General features: G+C 37.3%; 1 protein-coding gene across 2 annotated transcripts in view; it reads right to left on the reverse strand.

The window, feature by feature from the left end:
* FILIP1 (filamin A interacting protein 1) overlaps positions 1 to 22,224 on the reverse strand; it is a 208,007-nt gene that overhangs the window by 123,754 nt on the left and 62,029 nt on the right. The gene's annotated exons all lie outside the window — the stretch shown is intronic.

Raw genomic sequence — 22,224 nt, forward strand, 5'->3', positions numbered from 1 at the left:
AAACATCAAAGGGATCCAAATTGACCAACATTCTACAAAATTCTTGACCAATAATCTTTAAAACTATTAAGATCATCAAAAACAAGGAAAATGTGGAAAACTGTCACAGCTAAGCAGAGCCTAAGGACATGTGACAACTAAGTGTAGAATTGCATCCTGGAACAGTAAAAAAACATTAGGGGAAAATTGAGGAAATATGAATAAATTCTGGACTTAAGTCCATTATAATGTATCAATATTGTTTTATAAATTATAACAAATGCATCATACTAATAGAAGATGTTAGTTATAGAGGAAACTGGGTATGGGGTATTTGGGAACCCCCATTATTATCTTTGTAACAATTCTGTGAATCTAAAGTTGTTGTAAAATAAAATGGTTATTTTTAGAAGTGATTCTAAGTTCAGTCCATCAGAAAATTCAAACCTCAGACCCTGTCAAGAATCAAATGGAACTCACAATGAGCAGAGAAATTCATAAAGGATGGAGGGGGCCTGGAATGGAGAAAGGAAAAGGGAAAAGCTAAGAGAAGAGGGTGGTGTAGTATTTAGTGACATGGAATCCTATTTTTCCATAGTCTTTTTTTCAAAAACAGGTTTTGTTTTGTTTTGTTTTGTTTTATGTCAATCATTTACAGGAATAAGAATAAGAGCACAAAGAATTGGGAGAAAATGCCAATCATAAAATCAAAATTTTCTGAAGTATATTTTGAGGTAAAATAAAAAAAAAAAAGACAAAGCAGCAGCTGACCTGTCCCATGGGGAGGAACTTTGAGTCATTCTGTGGTGAATGTTTTACAGATTATCTGTCAGTCTCTAAGCAAAAGGACTTGACTAACAGGTATGTTATTAATACAAACATCTGAACTCAAAAGCTTGGATTCAAAGTGCTGTGAGGAGAGCTTGGATATCCTGAGAACAGTACTACAAAATTTGTCTAAATCCTTAAGTATAGTAGCTTAGTGAGTGGGCTTATTTAAAACTCACAGTATAAATAGTCCTTTCTCTGACTAGCTAAGCAGCTAAATTTTCTGAAAGCATATTTCCTTTATGAACCTATCATACTTAAGAAAGTAAGGAAAGTTTTCAAAACAGTAGGTTTATAATATAAAAATAAATATAGTGTGGTGTTTCCTTTCAGATAGCAAGTATTCAATTCTTCCAACAAATCTTGAAATCTACATTCATGCTCCTTTTTTGAACTCAACTCTTATACTGTGTGTGTGTGTGAACTTTCTACAGCACCCTGACTGCAAACAACATAAACAGAAGAGGTGGTTCTTGACACTGGCACCTGGTTTTCTGGTTAACTCAGCGATTTGTTCTTGGGATTTTAGAGCATCTTTTGTGCTTCTCTGATGAACAAAGTATAGATGTTTCTTTGTAATGGAAGCCAGAGCACTTCAGAGCAGACCTACTGTATTTCATCACAGCTTGTTTGCGGGCAGAGTAGGCTGACTGCAGCTCCAAGCCAAAGAAAAAAAAGAGGTGATGAACAGAAAGTTTCAAATTTAACTCTTGACCTGTTACACATCACAACTCAGACACATGGGCTTCCCAAATTGAATTGTGACTCCCTAGGACTCCGTACCACATGTGAATTCCTTTTATCTGAAATAACTTTCCCTACAAGATCTTAAGGCTCTTTGGAATGGTACATCAAATATTGATTTGACAACTTCAATTTAAATCATGAGTTAATAGAAATTCCAGACAATAGTTCTCAAAGCACAGGAAGTGAGGGGTGATGTATTAAACTTAATTACTCTTAGCCTTAATCATACACAGAATTTGTATTTGACTGTAGCATGTGTTTATGTCTTACTGCCCTGGATTTTCTGTATCTCTTAAAGTATCTATAGCACTAGAATAGTACTAAAATAGGACAAGCACATAACTATATGTATGTCATGTGCATTTACGTAATCAATTGTACTTTTATTTGCAAACATGCAGAAAGTGGTATTTTCTTAGTGCCAACTCTCTTTATATTTAGTTCCTTCTAAGAAATGTCAATCTGATGTTAATATTTTAAAATAAATTTTTGTAACATTAACAGCTTTTACAAAATTATATAAATTAATAAACATTAATTATTAAATTAATTACAGAAAAAAACCCACATTTTAGAATTATCTAACTATATCATTTAGGTCAAAACCTTGAGTTTCCTATTTTCTTCCACCTTAATTTACTCTGGCTGATGGAAAATCTCATGTGCTAGAGTCATGATGTTGATGTCTTAGGAAATAATTTTCCTCCATGATGCTGAAATTTCACATTAATTGCTTTTCCTCTGACATGGGCACATTGATCTTAGTACTTTCTTGGTAAGCAAAATAAGGTCTATTATCTTTATCTCCACCACAAGATCAGCAGTCAGCACCTGTTCTATCTCAGAGACAACAATGTAGTCAATAAATGCTTTACAAAGGAATTAGACAACATGTAAGAGGGAGAAAAACATAATTTCTCAATAGTGTAACCAAGTCTACCATCAATAATGACCACATTAAACCAATTTATTCTATTTTGTAAGGAGAAAATGTCTAGACAACAATGAATGTCCATGTCTCACGTTTAGTGACATCCATACTCTTCTTTATTATAATAGCTCTTACTTATTTCTTAAGTGTTACACAATGTACTAAGCATTTTATATACTGCATCTCATTTAAATTAATATTTACATCAGCCCTATGAAGTAGGTGCTATTATTCTTAGTTTTATAGATGAGGCCACTAAGGTTTAAAGAGGTTAAATATATTCTTTTGGATTACACAGCTACTCCTAGTGAATAAAAAACTACAATTTGAACCCAAATGTGATTCCAAATATCTCCTCTAAGTTCTTAAACACACACACATTGAAAGGGAGAAGTACACCCTGTAAACCAGGTGATCCAGAAAAATTTACAAATGCTTACTAAGGCAATGTTTTTTCACTTCACACTATAGAGTTGGAGAAATCCATGTCTTCCTTCATAGACACTGCAAAACTCACACAGCAACATAAATTAGTTTGCTAAGTAAAAATACATTTTCTAAAAGCATTAGTTTACTGCAAAACTTGTAAAATGATGACTCATTTAAAAATCTTTTTGAGAAGGAACATGGTCAATTATTAAGGAAACAGATTATAAAAACAGGATGTAAAGTCTGAACAGAGACCATCATAGACTTATTGTGTAAAAAGCCCCAGAGCTGAACAATAATAAACATTTAATCAGAGTTGGCCAAATTCTATCCATTGTGCTTAAAGGAGCGGCAGACAGGTAAAAAACCGAAAAGGCATCTGGCATTCGTAGGCTTCTTAATATTTGATTATATAGCAGCAAGTTTGGGACATGTAGACAATAAACTTTCTAAAAGAAGCCAAGAATGCCTTTGCTTCACCATAGTGCATATCCTTCAAAGAAAGTTCTCCTCAAGAAAGTGGTTTAAATAAACTGAAGATTCACATCAGATTTGTAATCTTTTTTAAATCCTCACACAAGGATATTTTTATTGATTTCAGAGAGAGAGAAATGTCAATATGAGAGAGAAACATTGATCAGTTGCCTCCCAAACACACCCCAACTGGAAATCAAACCTGCAACTTTTGGTATATGGGACAATGCTTCATCTAACCAAGCCACATGACCAAGGCTGCAATCTTATTTTTATCAATGTAATTTGGGGCATAGATTATTCTCTTTAATAAACAAAATATCCTAACGTAGTTCATGAAATACACTTAAGTTTTCTTTCTTAGTAATTAGTCAGCAATACTTTGCATGGAATTTGCTGACTAGAGTGTGAAGAAAAGAAAAACCAATGTTATTCCAACCCTCCCTCTTTCATCTGTGGTCATCTCTCTTTTACCCCCTCACCCCCAATAAATTCGGCAATAAAAGGACCACACAGCCAATGAATGATATCTTAGGAATCAGAAAATGTTTATAAAGACATTGGATCATTTATGCTGAACTAACAAGCATTTCTAGAGCATTCAAACAAAAAAGAAAAGGATAAAGAAAGAAGTCTACAGCAATTAAATACCCAGTCTAGTTCCCATCTTCATTGGCTTCTGCAAACTGTGACCTTGAATTTTCCTTCGCATTTTCACTCCTGCTCTTGCCTCCTTTCAGATTTGTCTTTTCATGTTATGATTCAACGTAGATTACAATACTCCCATTTCTATCACCAACAAAAACTTCTTTTCTGCATAAATTAGGTTTTGGCGGCTTTCCTATGCTTCTCAAGTATTCAATTACTTTCTGTTCCTGATTTTACTTTATCTATATAGGTCTTCAAGAACCTAAGTACTGCATAGGCTAAAATGTCACGATAATTTTATTTATATAATTTCTATTTTTAAATTACTTTATAGAATTATAAAGACTAATTATAATGTATGGCAAAAAGGAAAGCACAGAACAACAGAAACGCCTCCTTTTGACAGTGTGGTCTGGCAAAAAGCCAGCTGCAAGTGGGGCTTCCAGAACATTAGCATGGAACCGTCCTAATTCTTTCTTTAGACATAAATGACAATACCCAAAACACTCCAAATGAAAGGCAAAAGAAAACATCTGTTCTAGTTTTATGTGAATTTTAAGATGCAAAAGACCAAGCAAATCAACTAGTTCATTCTCTATCAATGCCAGATTATTCCCTCTGCATATTTCATTTACTTGGGCAAGTCTAGTTTTACATATCCCAACACATGAAATGTTCAAGCATTTCTCCTGAGATTATTACTCATTCTAATAGCAAAGTCTGTTGTGTTACTAAGTCTGCTCTTAAACTTCCTTACAATTTTTTAAAGATATTATTTATTTATTTGTTTTCAGAGAGCAAGGAAAGGAGGGAGAAAGATGGGGAGAGAAACATCAATGCAAGAGAGAAACATGGATCGGTTGCCTCTCATATGAGCCATGACTGGGGACCAAACCTGCAATCCAGGCATGTGCCCCGACTGGGAATCCAACCCGAGACCTTTTTCCTTGAGGGAAGATGCCCAGCCCACTGAGCCATACTGGTCAGAGCTGGGAGAAAATCTTTATGACCTTGGGTTAGACAAAGATTTAGATAGAATGGAGAAATACAAACCATAAACCCTTCTCTTTGCAGGACAACACCCAAATAGCTGAGCCACACCAGTCAGAGCTTCCTTTACAATTTAAAAACATTTTTCTTCATCCTACTTATGTAAGAAGCCATGTTAAGTGATTTTTAATTCTCATTATCTATACTCATAAAATCCTCAAAATAACCAGAATTTTTGTTTATTTAAGGCATTTTCATTCTACTAGGACAGATCTATTCAGACAAACTGAAAATTCTCCAAATAATTTCATGACTATTAGAATTCAAGAAAGAGGATTTTCTTGAAGTCACTGCAGTGATGTTGTAACCAAAAGTTCAAGGACATTGTGGAAAACAGTATGGAATTTTCTCAAAAAACTAAAAACTAAAAATGGAACTGCTTTTGATCCAGCAATTGCTGGGATTATAGCCAAAGAATCTGGAAACACCAATTCAAAAGAACCTATGCACCCCTATGTTCATAGCAGCATTGTTTACAATAGCCAAGTGCTATTGTAAATAGCACTAAGTGCCTATGAGTAAATGAGTGATTCAAAAAACTGTAGTACATTTACACAATGGAATACTACACAGCAGAAAGAAAGAAGGAACTCCTGCCTTTTGCGACAGCATAGATGGGACTGGAGAGTATTATGCTAAGTGAAATAAGCCAGTTGGTGAAAGACAAATACCGTATAATCTCACCCATAAGAGGAACCTAATGAACAAAACAAACAAACGAGCAAAATAGAACCAGAGGCATGGAAACAAGGAACAGACTGACAGTGACCAGAGGGGAGAGGGGATGGAGGTAAGGGGGAAAGAAAGGGTCTAGTCAGGGAACATCTATAAATGACCCACGGACATGGACAACAGGGTGGGGATTGACTCTGGGAGTGGGGGGTGGGGCAGGGAAGAGCAATGGGGGAAAAATTGGGACAACTGTAAAAGAACAATAGAAACAGACCAAAAAAAAGTTTAAAGAAAATGTTAAAACTGTGGCAAAATAAAAATATTATTCTACCCTCGCCTAATACCATGGTGAAATATTTTATGAAATTTTTTAAAATGTCCTTCAAGAAAGATAACAGTAAAACTGGGAAAGATTTCTAGAAAAAGAAAAATAATGCAAGAGAATATATCAGAGATCTACCATGAAATAAGAAATCTTTTAAAATTAGATACCTAAGTCTAAATAAATGTGCCATTTGATGGTTTTAAAACGTTTAATGTAGAGTGATCTCTCTTACCAACACTTTGATAAAAAGAAGTATCACCTCTAGCATTTATAATATAGTGTTTTTTTCTTTTTTACTTCTTTGTAAAAATAAGGCTACTGTCCATTGTAAAAAAGAAAACGGCAGTTAACCATCTGTAAATACAATATTTTATAAAGTAATGAAAACATGGCAACTTTTTTATGCATTTTATCAGTGACTCATCCTTAAATCTCAAATACATTTCAAATAGTTTTATTTATAATACTTTATTATTAGAATTCTGATGTCACTAAGCCACTAGATATAGTATATAATCCATAGTCATTGATTACATAAAAAGAGTAAGGCCCTCAAATTTAAATTTTCTAATAAATTTTACCTATATTTTTTCTACTTGAGTAATATAATTTTTTTCAGGCAGTTTAATAGTACTTGTGGCCTCTGAAGAATGTCATCACTTAACTTATTTAGAGTTGCAAATATTTGTTTCATCATCTGACAAAAAGAACATTTCTGGAAAATTACCAGATTTCTGGTTAGCCAGGACTACATTTCCTTCCTGTATTTCATCACTTCTAAAAAAGGCCCAGGCCTAGAATTATATAAGAATCAGTTATTTCCCTTCCACTAACAAAAGAGACCTATCTGTAGCCAGAAACACAAATACCTTAGACTTTATCTCATGCAGCATATATTTTATCAGTTATTCTCATATATTACCTTTATTCACAATAATAGTAGCTGATATTTACTAAAGAGCTTATTAGGCTCTGAGCATGGGGTTAAGTATACATATCTATAGCATCCTCTCAGAAATTCTGATAACAATCCATAAAGCAGGTACTAAAATTATTCTCCTTATGAAGATAAGGCAAGTGAGGCTTAGAGAGCTTTAGGTATTTGTCCTAAACAATATGACCAGTACCTGAGAAACCTGCACTAGAAGGTTTGGATTTTTCATGTGCATGGAGAAATCTGAATGGAAGTTTTTACCATCATATAAGAACTACTGCCACCCAAATTAATTCACAGCCACTAGCCCTTTCATGGGGCTGAAATAAGCTTAGTCACAGAGTCTAGTATCTACCACACAGTCACACATAACAATGATTAATATAGAATCCTACTATTCCAGGAGATTTTTCCCTCTAATTTCTACTTGTGTAATACCTTATTCTTCTAAGACCACATTTTCTTCCTCTCTGCTCCCCTCACACTTCTTGGTGCTTGAGGTTTTCAACGAAGCTGAAGAGAAACTTTGCCGTTGCACTTCTGACTTTGGACTTTTTTGGAATTGGCAAAGTCACTAAGACTCCAGAAAAATAACAACTGTTATTCAACTGGATATAAACTGAACTGATTTTTTTTAATTAGAAAAATTCTGGTTTGTGCAGAAGCTGATCATTCTAGTAAGCCAAGTGCAAAAAATTTCCTGTTAGAAAAAAGTGTTTGTCTTTATGTAGCAAATATTCTCAAATAACTTTATTGTATTTTCAAGAAATATGAGGCAAATCACAATTGCTGGACAAAGTTAAGAAGATGCATTAATCTCCACAAGAAGAAGGATGCAGTGGTTTGGCTGATATGACTGCTTTATACTGAGAAGGGAGAAAATGAAATACTGCACATACCTGTGTGCTGACGATGACTTCATGCATTCCAATTGCCTGCACATATGCCAATGGTATTCAGGTGTCCTTTAAATGCCTTTTCTTTTAAATCTCTAGGCCATTTCTTAACACAAAATAACAACTTAAAATCAGTTGTAATGTATGGGGTCATGGGCTGTGTCTGTTTTGAACTCCTCCTGACTTCTGTCTTTTCTAAACATCCCTGAGCACCCCTTGGATTAGATCAGAGTCATCGTCAGCAGCCGTCCGTCTCGAGAGACGATGGTGTAGCTTCTTAAGAGTCTATCTGCACCGCAGAGAATGGCTGTGCAGTCCGACTCGGGAGTGACACGGTATCTGTCTCCTCCCGTGTTGAATCGACATCTTGCGATGACGCTGGAGTGTCCTCTCCAGTGAAGCTGAAGCTACAGAGCCTGGGCAGGGTGATATGGAGGGTCTGCTGTTGCCCATGCAGCAGACCCCCCCTCTCTTCGCAGCTGAAGGGTCCAAGGGAAAGACAGAGTCAATACAGCTTGGCTTCAGGTGCGCCGCAGGAGTTGCCGGTGTTGACTACAACGTCAAACCGCCTTAGGGACTCCGGCTCCGGATTTTCTGTCGGGGTTTACTCCCTTAGCCTTTCCCCTGAAGAGGTATGCCGCAAGGCAGCGGAGGTTTTTTGGAGTCAGAGTTTTCCTTCTCTGATGTGCCCTGACTGGAAGATCGAACCAGCGACACTTAGCTCGCAGGCCGACGCTCAATCCACTGAGCCAAACCAGCCAGTATATAGTACTATAAACTAACAAATCAGAATATTCTGAGCGAACTTGAACTCATGCCAACTATGCAATGGCAAAGGTACATGGAATCAGCTGCTCCCAAGGCACACAAATTCAAAATCAAAATCGGTCCTTGAAAATACGAAGAATATGCTGTAGGCCAAATACGGTAGTAGAAGATCAGAGTATAGGGAGCCTAAATTAAAAACAGAGCACAGCTACTTTATAACCAAGCAACGAGAAAAGTAAAAGTTATTCCTATAGAAACACATTCTATGAAAGCAACTGAAGCCACATGGTCATCAAAAATGTTTATCTGATGTTTACAGGTGTTTATCACTCGGATACTGTGTGAAAAGGCTGTGAAATCTATGTCAATGAACCAATCTTTGTAAATTTAGTTGCTGTGATGGCAAAGCTGGCAAGAACAGTAAAGAGGAGAACTTTGAGGTTAGCTAATTAAGGTGCATTAGGAATTTAATTTATCTAAAATGTCATGCTATCACAATGCCCAAGTTACAGACTCAGTATGTGGGCAGGAAGTATATAAGAAAATGAGTCACCACCTTTTGGGATAATTTTTTTCTCTAACACATAATGATCCGTAACCACTTCTGTTCTCCACCCTCTAGTCATTCTCCTCAGCATACCACCCAACCCCACAGTAGACCTTAAGGTTGTTCACGACCTCATGCATCAAAATCCTTAGCATTTGTTTTCCTAATATGCTGAGTCCTCTTGGAACTGTTTGCCATTAACACCAAGGAAGCAAGAGAGCTGGGTCCCTACACTTAACCCCACACTCACTTCTTCTGTAATCCTGGACAAGTTACTTCACCTCTCCAATACATAGTTTTTTGCTAGTAAAATGAGAATAATAATGCCTGTCCTACCCACTGCATGTATGTGAAATCATAATTCCTGTTTTACTCTCTGTATGTATGTAAGACTATTAACTAGCAATAGTAATGCAGGAAGCATTCATGTGTGGCAAATTAACTAGGGGGTCATCAAACACCATTCAACATCCCAATATAGGTACCACCAGAGACAAAGACACTTCATTTTCAACTGTGATTGTCTAGCACAGGAGTCAGAAGATTTATTTCTATAAAGGGGTAAATATTTAATATTTTGGACTTTGCAAGTCACGTGTGCTCTGTTACATTGACTCAACTCTGCTGTTGTAGTATGAAAGCAGCCATAGCCAATATATAAACGGATGGTTGTGTCTGGGTTTGACCCCTTGCCCTTAGTTTGCCAACTCTGATTTGGACTCTCCTATTTCCAGCCATTTTTCTAATTTCTGTAAACTGAGGGAGAAATGGAAATCGTTTCTGCCACTCCTGATCCTTCCCTTCATTTATAGAAATTAGAAAAATGGCTGAAAATAGGAGAAGAAAAACTGAGAAAAACATGAATGTAGTAGCTATGCTATCTATCCACTATGCTATCTAGTCTTCTGTTCCAGATAAGTTGGGAGAGGGTATAAATATAAAGGGCTCCCTCACAAAGTTTGAGGAATCTATGGCAGAAGAACTTGACGTGCTAAAATTTCAGAGGATTTCCACTGGCATCAGTCATGCTGTAGGCTATGCAGACAAACAAGAGGCTTAGCAGCACGTGTCTGTACAAAGAGGATGATGGAGACTGCCGTCCACCAAGTCAATGAAGGAGATACAGAAGCCAGGGGCCTAGCAAGGGTGGAAGGTAGCTAGAAAAGATGGCCAGCATGCTAGTACAAGAGTCACCAGGGCAGAGGGCTTCAACACAGACCACCAAAGACGGGGAGAAGTGGAAGGCGCAGCACCGGTGAGAATTGTGTAGGGTTCTGAGACAGCTGGAGAGAGCGCACTTCCGCTGAAAGAGCCACAGCCATAACTTTCACCAGGGGCCAGGCTGGGAGGTGACAACAGAGAACACAGGTAGGACTGGTTTTACTCGTGTGTGACCTGCGCACAGGGCACCACTCTCAGTTTCATGCTAGTCTGTTGCTATCTTGAAATTCTTAATTATTTTTAACTGGAGACCCCTCATTTCCCTTATGCATGGGCCCCTAAATTCTGTGGTCAGTCCTGACAGCAGCAGGGCAAATACTGCAGGTGCTCCCACCCCGTTACTTCCACCAGCCTGGGCGTGTTAGCAAACTTCCCCTCTCACCACCCACTGCCCTTCCCTGACAGATGAAGCACAGTTTTTGTGCGACAGCCTCAAATGAATTGAATAGCTTGGGAGGAGCTCAAGAAATGGCTGAAATGACGTTCTGATTTGTTTTAGGACTGACCTAAAAGTACTGAATCTAACTGGAAAAAGAAATTCCCAGATAAAATTGACCTTAGCAGAAAATATCCAGGTGAAGTTCTCTACCTCAGGTGGGGATTGGAGGGAAGGAGTATAGAAGAGGTAGTACCTAAAGAACAAAGCTGAATTCAATCATAAAGAAATAGTGTTAGAATTATGTCCTTGAGTTTTATGGCATGTCTTAACTGTGAAATATAATACTGGTTACAGTTTTATAAGCCACAAAGTACAACAAGACTGTCAAGCACCAGATGTAAAGCAGTTTTCCTTTAAATCGCATTGCTATTGTTCCTGCTCTAGCTTTGAGAAAGAGAAGCAAGAAATAAGACTCCTGCCTGGGGCCTGGAAGCAACCAGAGCTCAGGGACTTTCCAACAGGAGGTTCCTGAGGAGCTTTTGAAAAGAGGAGAAAATACAAGCCTATCCACTGTCTTTCTCTGACCCTCTTTACCTCCCTTTTTTAGATACCTTTATTGTTTTCCCACCCATGTTCCTCACCTGTGCCTTTCACAGAAATTGTAAAACTGAGATCCCAGTGATCTCGTTGTGCTCCACAAGGGGCATTCCCAGTCTGGACTTGTCTGAAGCGCGCCCAAGCCCTCGCCCATCTAAACTCACTCTTCCAGAATCTCAGGATGGTGTTAAGTAATCAACAGGCTAGATTTAAATCACAGAGTAGTTTGACTACCCTAATCCCATATTCCTTAGTCTTTATTAACTCCAGTGAGTGAAATTAACCCTTTACTAGCTCTCATGATTGAAATTAAAATAGAAATAGCTTTTGTAAAAGGTTGGGTTGAAGGTAGGGTGAGGACAAGATATCTTTAAATCATACCACTAGGCTCTTCTTCTGTGTAAAATAAGACATCGCAGAGGGAGGGCAAGAAATCTGGAAACATGTTTTCTTTCTCCTCTTCCCTTTCAACATGCTAATTCCCAAATCCCCTTTTCTCCACTACTAAGTGCCAACATCCTATTATATATACCCAGAACTAAGAGCAGTGGTTCTCAAACTTCAGCATACACTTGGAGGGCTTATCAGCACACAGATTGTTGGGTCATTGTTGGAACCAGTACAGGTAGCAGAGGCTTCAAGAGATCTTCAAGCCAGGTCAGGAGCAATACATCATTTGGAGAGCCTAATAGATACACACTGGGAACCACCTCTTAAATTAATCTGAGGAAGGTGGAGAGGAGGTTCTGAAATATGGGGGGAAGGGGGGGGAAAAAACTGGAATTATCTACTGGAAGGCAGGCCCCTTGTAGTACAGGCTTCCCCTGCTAGGTGAGTGTTCCAGAAACCCGTCTGTATCAGTGCACCAGCTGGCGCTGTTGTCAGAGGCTGTGTTTAGCTAGTCAGGTGCAGCAGGAACCAAATCAGTCACTCTCCATTAACCTAGCTAACACTGTACAGCCCACCCCAGTGTTCCCCTGAGATTCCACCCTACCCACTCCACTAGCCCCTGCTTGAGCCCCTTTTAAGTAACTCCAGACCCTCCATACAAGTGGTGGCAGGCTTTGTCTTGCATCAAGTCTTTTCCAAATGCCCTCAAGTCCAGCACAAGCAGAAGCTGGCTTCATCTTGCATCACAGCCACTTCCAAGTGCTCCCAAGCCCAGCACAGGTGTCAGTCAGCCTTGGCTTGGATTGCAAACTTTCTCAAGAGTCCCTAAGCCCACATGAATGGCAGCTAACTTTGGCTCACTTTATAACCTCTCCTAGTGGTCACAAGCCTGACATAAATGGAGACTACACCAGAGCTGCCTCCAAGTAGCTTCCCAATCAACACACCCAATGGGCAGCCTCTTGTGGTACCAGAGCCTTGCCAAAGGGATTCCTGCCTCATACCAGATCATCCACATAACAGATCATCCACAGTCATCATGGTCAGTTCTCACAGCCAGTCACCCTGAGAATCAAACTCACCTATCACTGCACCTGCAACAATGACAGCTCAACTACTATAGGAAGGTGCAGACAACCAACTCAGGGGATACCCGTAGAGCACCTGGCTTGGTGACCAGGGAGGTTTGGGACACTATGTCCCACAGGACATCTTCTATATAAGGCATCTCTTTGAAGACCAAGAGATGTATCAGAGCTGTCTGATATACACAAGCAACCACAGAGAGACAGCCAAAAAAAAAGGAGATGGAGGAGTATGTTAAAAATTAAAGAAAAAGACAAAACTCCAGAAAAAGAACTAAACAAAACAGAGGCACGCAATCTACAAAAGAGTTCAAAACAATGTTTATAAAGGCACACAATGAAATTGGGAGAGGAATAGATTAACTCAGTGAGAACTTTATCAAAGACACAAAAAATAAAAAGGAGCCAATCAGAACTGAAAAACACAATAACTAAAATGAAAAAAAAAAAAGAAACATGAGTAAATCAACATCAGATTAGATGATGCAAAAAAAAAATAAATCATTAATCATGAAGATAAGGCAGTGAAATCACCCAACTGGAACAGCAAAAAGAAAAACAATTGAAAACATGAGGATAGTTTAAAGCAGCAGTCCCCAACCTTTTTGACTATAGGGACCAGTTTTGGGGGAGACAATTTTTTCACAGCTGAAGGGATGAAGAGGAGGGACAGGGGGTGGAGCTCAGATGGTAATACCCCTCTCCACTCACCTCCTACTGTGCAGCCTGGTTCCTAATTGGCTACCGACTGATACTGGTCCATGCCCTGGGAGTTGGGGACCCCTGGTTCAAAGCACCTCTGGGAGAACATAAGTCATACCAATGTCTACATCATAGGTATCTCAGGAGAAGCAAGAGAGAAAGGGGCAGAAAACCTATTTGAAAAAATAAAAGCTGAAAACTTTAACCTGGTGAAGGAAACAGACATCCAAGTCCAGCAAGACAGAGAGTCTCAAACAAGACGAATCCAAACAGGCCAACACCAAGGCACATCATAATAAAAAGCCATGAGTTAAAAGATAAAAGAGAGAATCTTAAAAGCAGTAAGAGAAAAGCAGCTATTTATACACAGGGGAGCCCCTATAAGACTATCAAGTGATTTTCAGCAGAAACTTTGCAGGCCAGAAGGGAATGGAAGAATATATTTAAAGTGATGAATGGAGAAAACCAAGAATACTCCACTAAGCAAAAGTATAGTACAGAATTGAAAGAGAGATAGTTTCCCAGAGAGGCAAAAGCTAAAGAAGTTCATTACCACTAAACCAACACTACCAGAAATTTTAAAGGAACATTTTTAAGGGAAAAAGAAGAGGCCAAAACTGAAATAATGAAATATAGGAAAGAAAAAATGTCACTGATAAAAGCAAACATTTAGTAAAAGTAGTGCATTAACCAATTATAAAACTAATAAGAAGGTTAAAAGGGAAAAGTAGTAAGATCATATGTAACCACAGTAATAAATTAAGGGATACACACATGCAAATATAAAATATGATGTCATTAATGTAAATGTGGGGTTGTGAGTAAAAAATGAAGTGCTTTTAGAATGCATTTGAATTAAACAACCATCAGCTTAGACTGCTAAAAACAAAGCTTGTTATAGATGAATCTCATGGGGACCACAAACCAAAAACTTATAATATATATACACAAAATGAAGAGAAAGAAATCCAGGAAAATCACACAAAAAATGTCATCAATGTATAAGAAAACAGAGAAGAAAAGAACAGAGAAGGACTACAAAAGCAAATAAAACAATTAATAAAATGGCAATACATACCTATTGAAGTACATAACTCCTTCAATGTTAAGTAGACTAAACGCTCCAGTCAAAAGACATAGAGTGGCTGAATGGATTAAAAAAAAACAAGACTGTGCATATGCTGCCTATAAGATACTTACTTTAGATAGAAAGACACACAGCTTGAAAAAGAAGAGATGAAAAGAGATATTTCATGTAATGGAAACAAAATGAAAGCTAGAATATTTGATACAAGAGACAAGTAAGGACATTACATAATGATTTTAAAAACTCAATCCAATAAAAGGATGTAACACTTGTAAACATCTATAGACCCAACATAGGAGAACCTAAATACATAAAGTAAATATTAATGGAAATAAAGGGAGAGATTAACAATTACAATAACAATAGGAGACTTTAATATTCCACTTACATCAATGTAGATCATCCAGACTGAAAATCCATTAGATAACTGGCCTCAAATAACACATTAAGTCAAATAGACAATATTTATTTACAGAACAATCTAAATTTACACCCAAAGGAAGTAGCAGAAGAGGAACAAAGCCCAAATTGACTAGAAGGAAGACAATAAAGATCAGAGCAGAGATAAATAAGAGACAAAAAAAAAAAAAAACAATAGAAAAGATCAATGAAACTAATAGCTAATTCTTTGAAAAGATAAACAAAATTGATAAGCCAGATTTATTAAGAAAAAAGAGAGAAGCCTGAATAAATATAATCAGAAAAGAAAGAGAACATGGACGTGGACAACAGTGTGGTAATTGCGGGATAAAATGGAGTGTAAGGGGACTAAATAGCAATGGAAAAAAAAAACAATAAAAAAGAAAAGAGGAAAGGTGGCAACTAACATCACAGAAATACAAAAACTCATAAGAGAATACTATGAACAATTATATGTCATCAAATTGGACAACCTAGAAGATATGAATAAATTTCTAGAAATACACAATCTGCTGCCAAGACTGAATCAGGAAAAAAATAAAATATCTAAACAGAATGATTACTCATAATGAAATTATATCAATAATCACAAAACTGCCAAGAAACAAAATTCCAGGACCAGTTGATGACAGGTGAACTCTACCAAACATTTAAAGAAGAATTAATACCTCTACTTCTCAAACTATTTAAAAAATTGAAGTGGAGGAAAAGCTTCCAAACTCATTTTACAGGGCCAGCATTACCTTGATACCAAAGCCAGACAAAAACACTACAAAAAATTATAGACCAGTATCTCTGATGAACATAGATACAAAAATTCTCAACAAAATATTAGTATACTGAATTCAGTCATACATTAAAAAAATCATATGCTGTGGTCAAGTGGGATTTCTTCTAGGGATTCAAGGATAGTTAAATATCAGCAAATCAATCAACATGCTATACAACATAAACAAAATGAGAGTAAAAATCATAAGATCATTTCAATAGGTATAGAAAAAGCATTTGACAAAAGTCAATGTCTATGTATGATAAAAACTCTCAACAAGTGGGTATGGAGGAAACATACCTGAACATAAAGTCCATATATGACAAGCCCATAGCTGACATTATATGCAATGGTGAAAATATGACAAGACAAGAATGCTCACTCTCAACACTCTAATTCAATATAGTATTGGAATTCCTAAGCACAGCAATCAGACAAGAAAAAAATAAATTGGAAAAGAAGAAGCAAAATTCTCATGCTTTTCAAGTAACATGAGACTGTATGTAGAAAACCCTAAAGCTTCCACCATAGAACTATTCCAACTAATAAATTAATTTAGTAAAAGTACAGGATACAAAATCAATATTCAGAAATCTGTTACATTTCAAAAAAAACTGTGAGAGAAATTAAGAAAACAATCCCATTTACAATTACATCAAAAATATTAAAGTACCTAGAAATAAATTAAAGGAATAACAGACCTGTACTCTAAAAACTGTAAGACATTAAAGAAAGAAACTGAAGAAGGCACAAAAAGATAGAAGGATAAACCATGCTCATGGAGTGAAAGAATTAATATCATTAAAATGTCCATCCTGCCCAAAGCAATCTACAAATTCAATGCAATTCCTATCAAAACACTAATGGCATTTTTCACTGAATTTGAACAAATAATCCTAAAATTTATATGGAACCACAGAAGACCTCGAATGGCCAAAGCAACCTTGAATAAAAAGAACAAAGTTGGAGGTACCATACTACCTGATTTCAAACTATACTACAGAGCTATTAGCCAAAACATAATCACACTGACACAAAATCAGACACATAGATAAATGGAACAGAACAGAGAGTTCAGATATAAACCCACACAGTTAATCTACAACAAAGGAGGGAAGAATGTACAATGGGATAAAGAGAGTCTCCTCAAAAAATTATGTTGGGAAAACTGGACAGATACATTTTAAAAAATGAAACTAGACCACTTCCTTACACCATCTGCAAAATTAGATGCAAAATGGATAAATACTTGAATGTAAGACATGAAAGCATAAAACTCCTAGGCAGTAAACTCTTTGATATCAGTCCTAGTAATATTTTATTGGGTGTGTCTCCTAGAGCAAAGGCATTAAAAGCTAAAATAAACAAATGGGACTACATTAAACTAAAAAGTTTTGCACCATGAATGAAATCACCAACAAAACAAAAAGGAAACCTACTGAGAGAAGATATTTGCAAATGATATATCTGAAACATCAAAAATATAAAAAGAACTCATACAATTCAAAATTAAAAACTCAAACAATCTGATTTAAAAGTGGGCAGAGTTTTTTAATAGAATTTCAAAGAAGACATACAGATAGTCAACAGGTCCATGAAAAGATGGTCAACACCTCTAATGTCAGAATGATATATCACCTCACACATGACAGAATGGCTACTATCAAAAATACAGGAAATAACAAGTGTTAGCAAAGATGTGGAGAAAAGGGAACCCTTGTGCATTGTTGGTGAGAATGTAAGTTGGTGAGAATGTAAATTGTTTCAGCTACTATGAGAAACAGTATGATGATTTCTCAAAAAATTAAAAATAGAACTACCATATGACCTAGCAATCCCACTTCTGAGTAGTTATTCAAAGAAACTGAATACTCTATTTTGAAAAGATATATGCATCCCTATGTCCGTTGAAGCAACAAAATGTAGAAACAATCTATGTGTCCAACAAGAGGTAAATGGATTGTATATACATACAATGGAATATGACTCAACCATAAAATGAATAAAGCTTCACCATTTGTGACAACATGAATGGACCCAGAGGGTACTGTGGTAAGTGAAATAAATCAGACAGATTTATATGTAGAATCTAAAAAGCAAACCAACTAACCAAACAAACAACCAAAACAAAACAGAAACAAACTCATAGATTCAGAAAATAAACTGATGGATGCCAGATGAGATGGGTAGGGAGATGGGCAAAAAAGAGCCAGGGATTAAGAAGTATAAACTACCAGTTAAAGTACAGCACAGGGAATAGAGTTAATAATATAGTAATAACTATGTATGGTGACAGACAGTTACTAGACATCATGGTGATCACCTCACAAGGTATATATATGTCTAATCACTAAGTTCTACACCTAAAACTAATATAATATTGCATGTAAACTGTAATATAAAAATAATTATTTTAGAAACCAAGAGAATGGTTCCCTAAAATATTCTGACAGCTCAATCCACTATTTAAGAGAGTTCCAAAATGGTGAAGGAGTAAGTGGAAGCTGCACAAACCTCCTCCTAGGACCAAACTGGAATTACAAATATATTGTAGAAAAGTCATCCCAAATAATCAACTGAACATTATCTGGAGAGAAACATTATAACCAAGGACAGATAGAAGTAACCACTTTACTGCAACGTGACTGCTAGGAAGTGCAAAGGAGGTGCAAGAGGGCTGGCTGGGCTCCCACAGGCAGCAGCTGAAATTCTGAAGGGATATTTCAGTGGCCAGGGCTTCCCCCTGAAAAGTGTGGGGCCTAAACTCTAAGCTGGGCTCCCCAGCCTACAACACCAGAGCCAATAAAGGATCTCAGATAACATCCAGCCATGAAAAGCAACATGGTTTCTGTCCACAAGGGAGAGCCTGTTAAAGGGCCAACACACAAAATTTTGTTTGCAGCCACTTATCTTGGACTCTGGTAGAAGGAAAGCAGAGTGGATTAGAGACACATGAAGGAGAGTCTGGGGTTGCTGGCTGTGGTGAGAGAACTGAAGGAACAGCCACTAGGATCACTGTGCTGAGTCATTCCCCATATAGCAGAAGCCATCCTTCTCAGGCAGCACAGTCCTTTCCAAGTGGCATCAGCCTTGGGGGAAGCAACAGCCCCACCCAAAGGAATTACTTGCCCCACCTTGTGGATCTTAAATCAGGCTGCTAAGTATAGATTAAGGCTATATCTGTGATTGAGTTTAACAACTAAGGTGTATCTCTGGGAGCTCTGAGATTTTAGCTGACCCTCCCCTGGGCATCGTGTTGTATAAGCCAGCCTTGGTGTTTAGTCTGGTTCTTTCTGTACACAAACAGGCCCAGCAAAGGAAGCCACAAGTTGTGGATCACTGATAGCTCCAAACAGGTTGTGCAGGAAATGAAAGAACAAGAGAATCCTCCAGAAGAAGAACTAAATGAAAGGGAGGCAAGCAATTTATCAGATATAGAGTTTAGAGTAATGATTATAAGTGTACTCAACAGAATGAAAAATGGCATTGAAGAAATAAAACAGGACCAGTCAAAAATAAAGAATACAATATCTGAAAGAAATAATACACTGGAAGGAATAAACAGTAGGTTACATGAAGCAGAGGATCGAATAAGTGATTTGGAAGACAAGGTAGAATAAAACAACCAGGTGGAGAAGCAAAAAAGAAAAAAGAATTTAAAAGAATGAGGAGAGCTTAAGAAACCTTTGGGACAACATGAAGCATAACAACATCCACATCATGGGAATACTAGGAGGAAAAGAAAGTGAGCAAGGGATTGAGAACCTATTTGAAGAAATAATGACTGAAAACTTCCCAAGTCTAGTGAAAGAAAAATACACACAAGTCTAGGAAGCACAGACAGTCCTAAATAAGATGCACCCAAAGAGGCCTGTACCAAGACACATCAAAATTAAAATCGCAGTTTCAGGACAAGGAGGATATCATAAAAACCACAAGAGAAAAGCAAGTATTTGCCTGCAAGGGAGCTCCAAGTAGACTGCCATCTGATTTCTCAACATTTCAGGCCAGAAGGGATTGGCATGAACATTCAAGGTGATGAAAAGTAAAGACCTACAACCAAGGCTACTTTACCCATTAAAGCTGTCATTTAAAATTGAAGGCTAAATAAAGAGCTTCCCACACATGAAAAACCTAATGGAGTTTGTTAATAGCAAACCTAGTACTGCAACAAATGTTAAAGGGCTTGCTTTAAGAAGAAGAAAAAGAGAAAGAAAAACAGAGGAAAATAGTTTTTAAAAATGGCAATAACTACATATCTATCAATAATCACCTTAAACATAAATGGATTAAATGTTCTAACCAAAATACATAGGCTAGCTGAATGAATAAAAAAACAAGACCCAAATATATGCTGTTTCCAAGAGATGCACCCCAGATCTAAAGATACACACAGACTAAAAGTAAAGGGATGGAAAAAGATATTTCATTCAAATGGAAAGGGAAAAAAAAGCTGGGGTAGCAATACTTAAATCTGACAGAACAGACTTTAAAACCAGGCTATAGTAAGAGACACAGAAGGACACTACATAATGTTAAAGGGAACAATCCAACAAGAGGATATAACCATATTAAACATTTATGCACCTAGCACAAGAGCACCTAAATATGTAAAGCAAATCTTGATGGACATAAAGGATGAGATCAACAAAAATACAGTCATAATAGGGGATTTTAACAGTTCTGTTGACATCAACTGATAGCTCTTCCAGACAAACAATCCATTATTTAAAAATGTAATCAGTTATATCAACATTGGTATATTTAATGTACTTATAAATTATAAGTGATATATTAATTTCTTAATTATTAGACATATTATATGCCCTGGCTGGTTTGGCTCAGTGGATTGAGCGTCGGCCTGCGAGCTAAGTGTCGCTGGTTCGATTTTCCAGTCAGGGCACATCAGAGAAGGAAAACTCTGATTCCAAAAAACCTCCGCTGCCTTGCGGCATACCTCTTCAGGGGAAAGGCTAAGAGAGTAAACCCCGACAGAAAATCCGGAGCCAGAGTCCCTAAGGCGGTTTGACGTTGTAGTCAACACTGACAACTCCTGCGGCGCACCTGAAGCCAAGCTGTATTGACTCCGTCTTTCCCTTGGACCCTTCAGCTGCAAAGAGAGGGGGGGTCTGCTGCATGGGCAACAGCAGACCCTCCATATCACCCTGCCCAGGCTCTGTAGCTTCAGCTTCACTGGAGAGGACACTCCAGTGTCATCACAAGATGTCGATTCAACACGGGAGGAGACAGATACCGTGTCACTCCCGAGTCGGACTGTACAGCCATTCTCGGCGGTGCAGATAGACTCTTAAGAAGCTACACCATCATCTCTCGAGACGGACGGCTGCCAACGACGAGACATATTATAAATTATATCCAAAAATAGAAAAAACTAAATACATAAATAATAATAAACATTATAAATAAATATAATGGAAGCTTATACCCCAATGATTTCTCATGTGACAACTGTTTCATAAAATATTTATTTATTTATTTATTTTAGACAGAGGGGAAGGGAGGGAGAAAGAGAGGGAGAGAAACAGTAATGTGAGAGAGAAACATCAATACATTGCCTCTCTAAGTACCCAGACCAAGGACCAACCTGCATGTGCCCTGACCAGGAATCCAACCAGCAACCTTTCACTTTGTAGGATGATGCCCAACCAACTGAGCCACACCAGAAAGGGCTATAAAAAAAATTTAAACAGATTTAAAAATCAGAAGGAAGCTTGGGAAATGCTTTAATAGCAGTCTTGGAACTGAGGATTATCTAGACCTGATCCTGAATAACTCCTGAGCTCATAAAAACTGGAAACATGCAAAGACAACTGGCTATATATTAGACAGAGGAGCATGCTTTAAGCACTGAGCACTGGGCCCTAGGGAATGAATGAGCTTTTTCCAGGTTGAGGGAAGAATATAAACAAAAGTACATAGCTGTTCAGTGGCTTGATGCTGATTTAGAAATTCACAATGGAGGACACATGCAGCCAAATACTAATTATGTGTATAACAAAACAGAATGGATTAACTCAGGCAAGCTGCCACATACAATAAGACTACACTCTGTGTTTGCATGTTCAGCCTTCAGTTTTTCCCTCACTGTTATTCTTTCACATCATAAAAAAATAGTAAACCTTGGTGGTCATCATGGTAGGGCAGAGGAAGGTCAAGGGATGTTCTATAGTTACACATCAAGAAAGTACAAAACACAGGTTATTTTTAATGTTGGATTTGTCCTTGTAATTCAATGTCTAAAAATTAAGATGTACATAAATAGTAAAGTCTGTTTCTCATGCAACCAGGAGAAAAAATACCCAATAATTCAATACTGCCTTCTTAT

This window comes from Furipterus horrens, unplaced genomic scaffold (genome assembly GCF_987537825.1).
Source record: "Furipterus horrens unplaced genomic scaffold, mFurHor1.1.pri manual_scaffold_6, whole genome shotgun sequence".
Lineage (NCBI taxonomy): Eukaryota > Metazoa > Chordata > Mammalia > Chiroptera > Furipteridae > Furipterus > Furipterus horrens.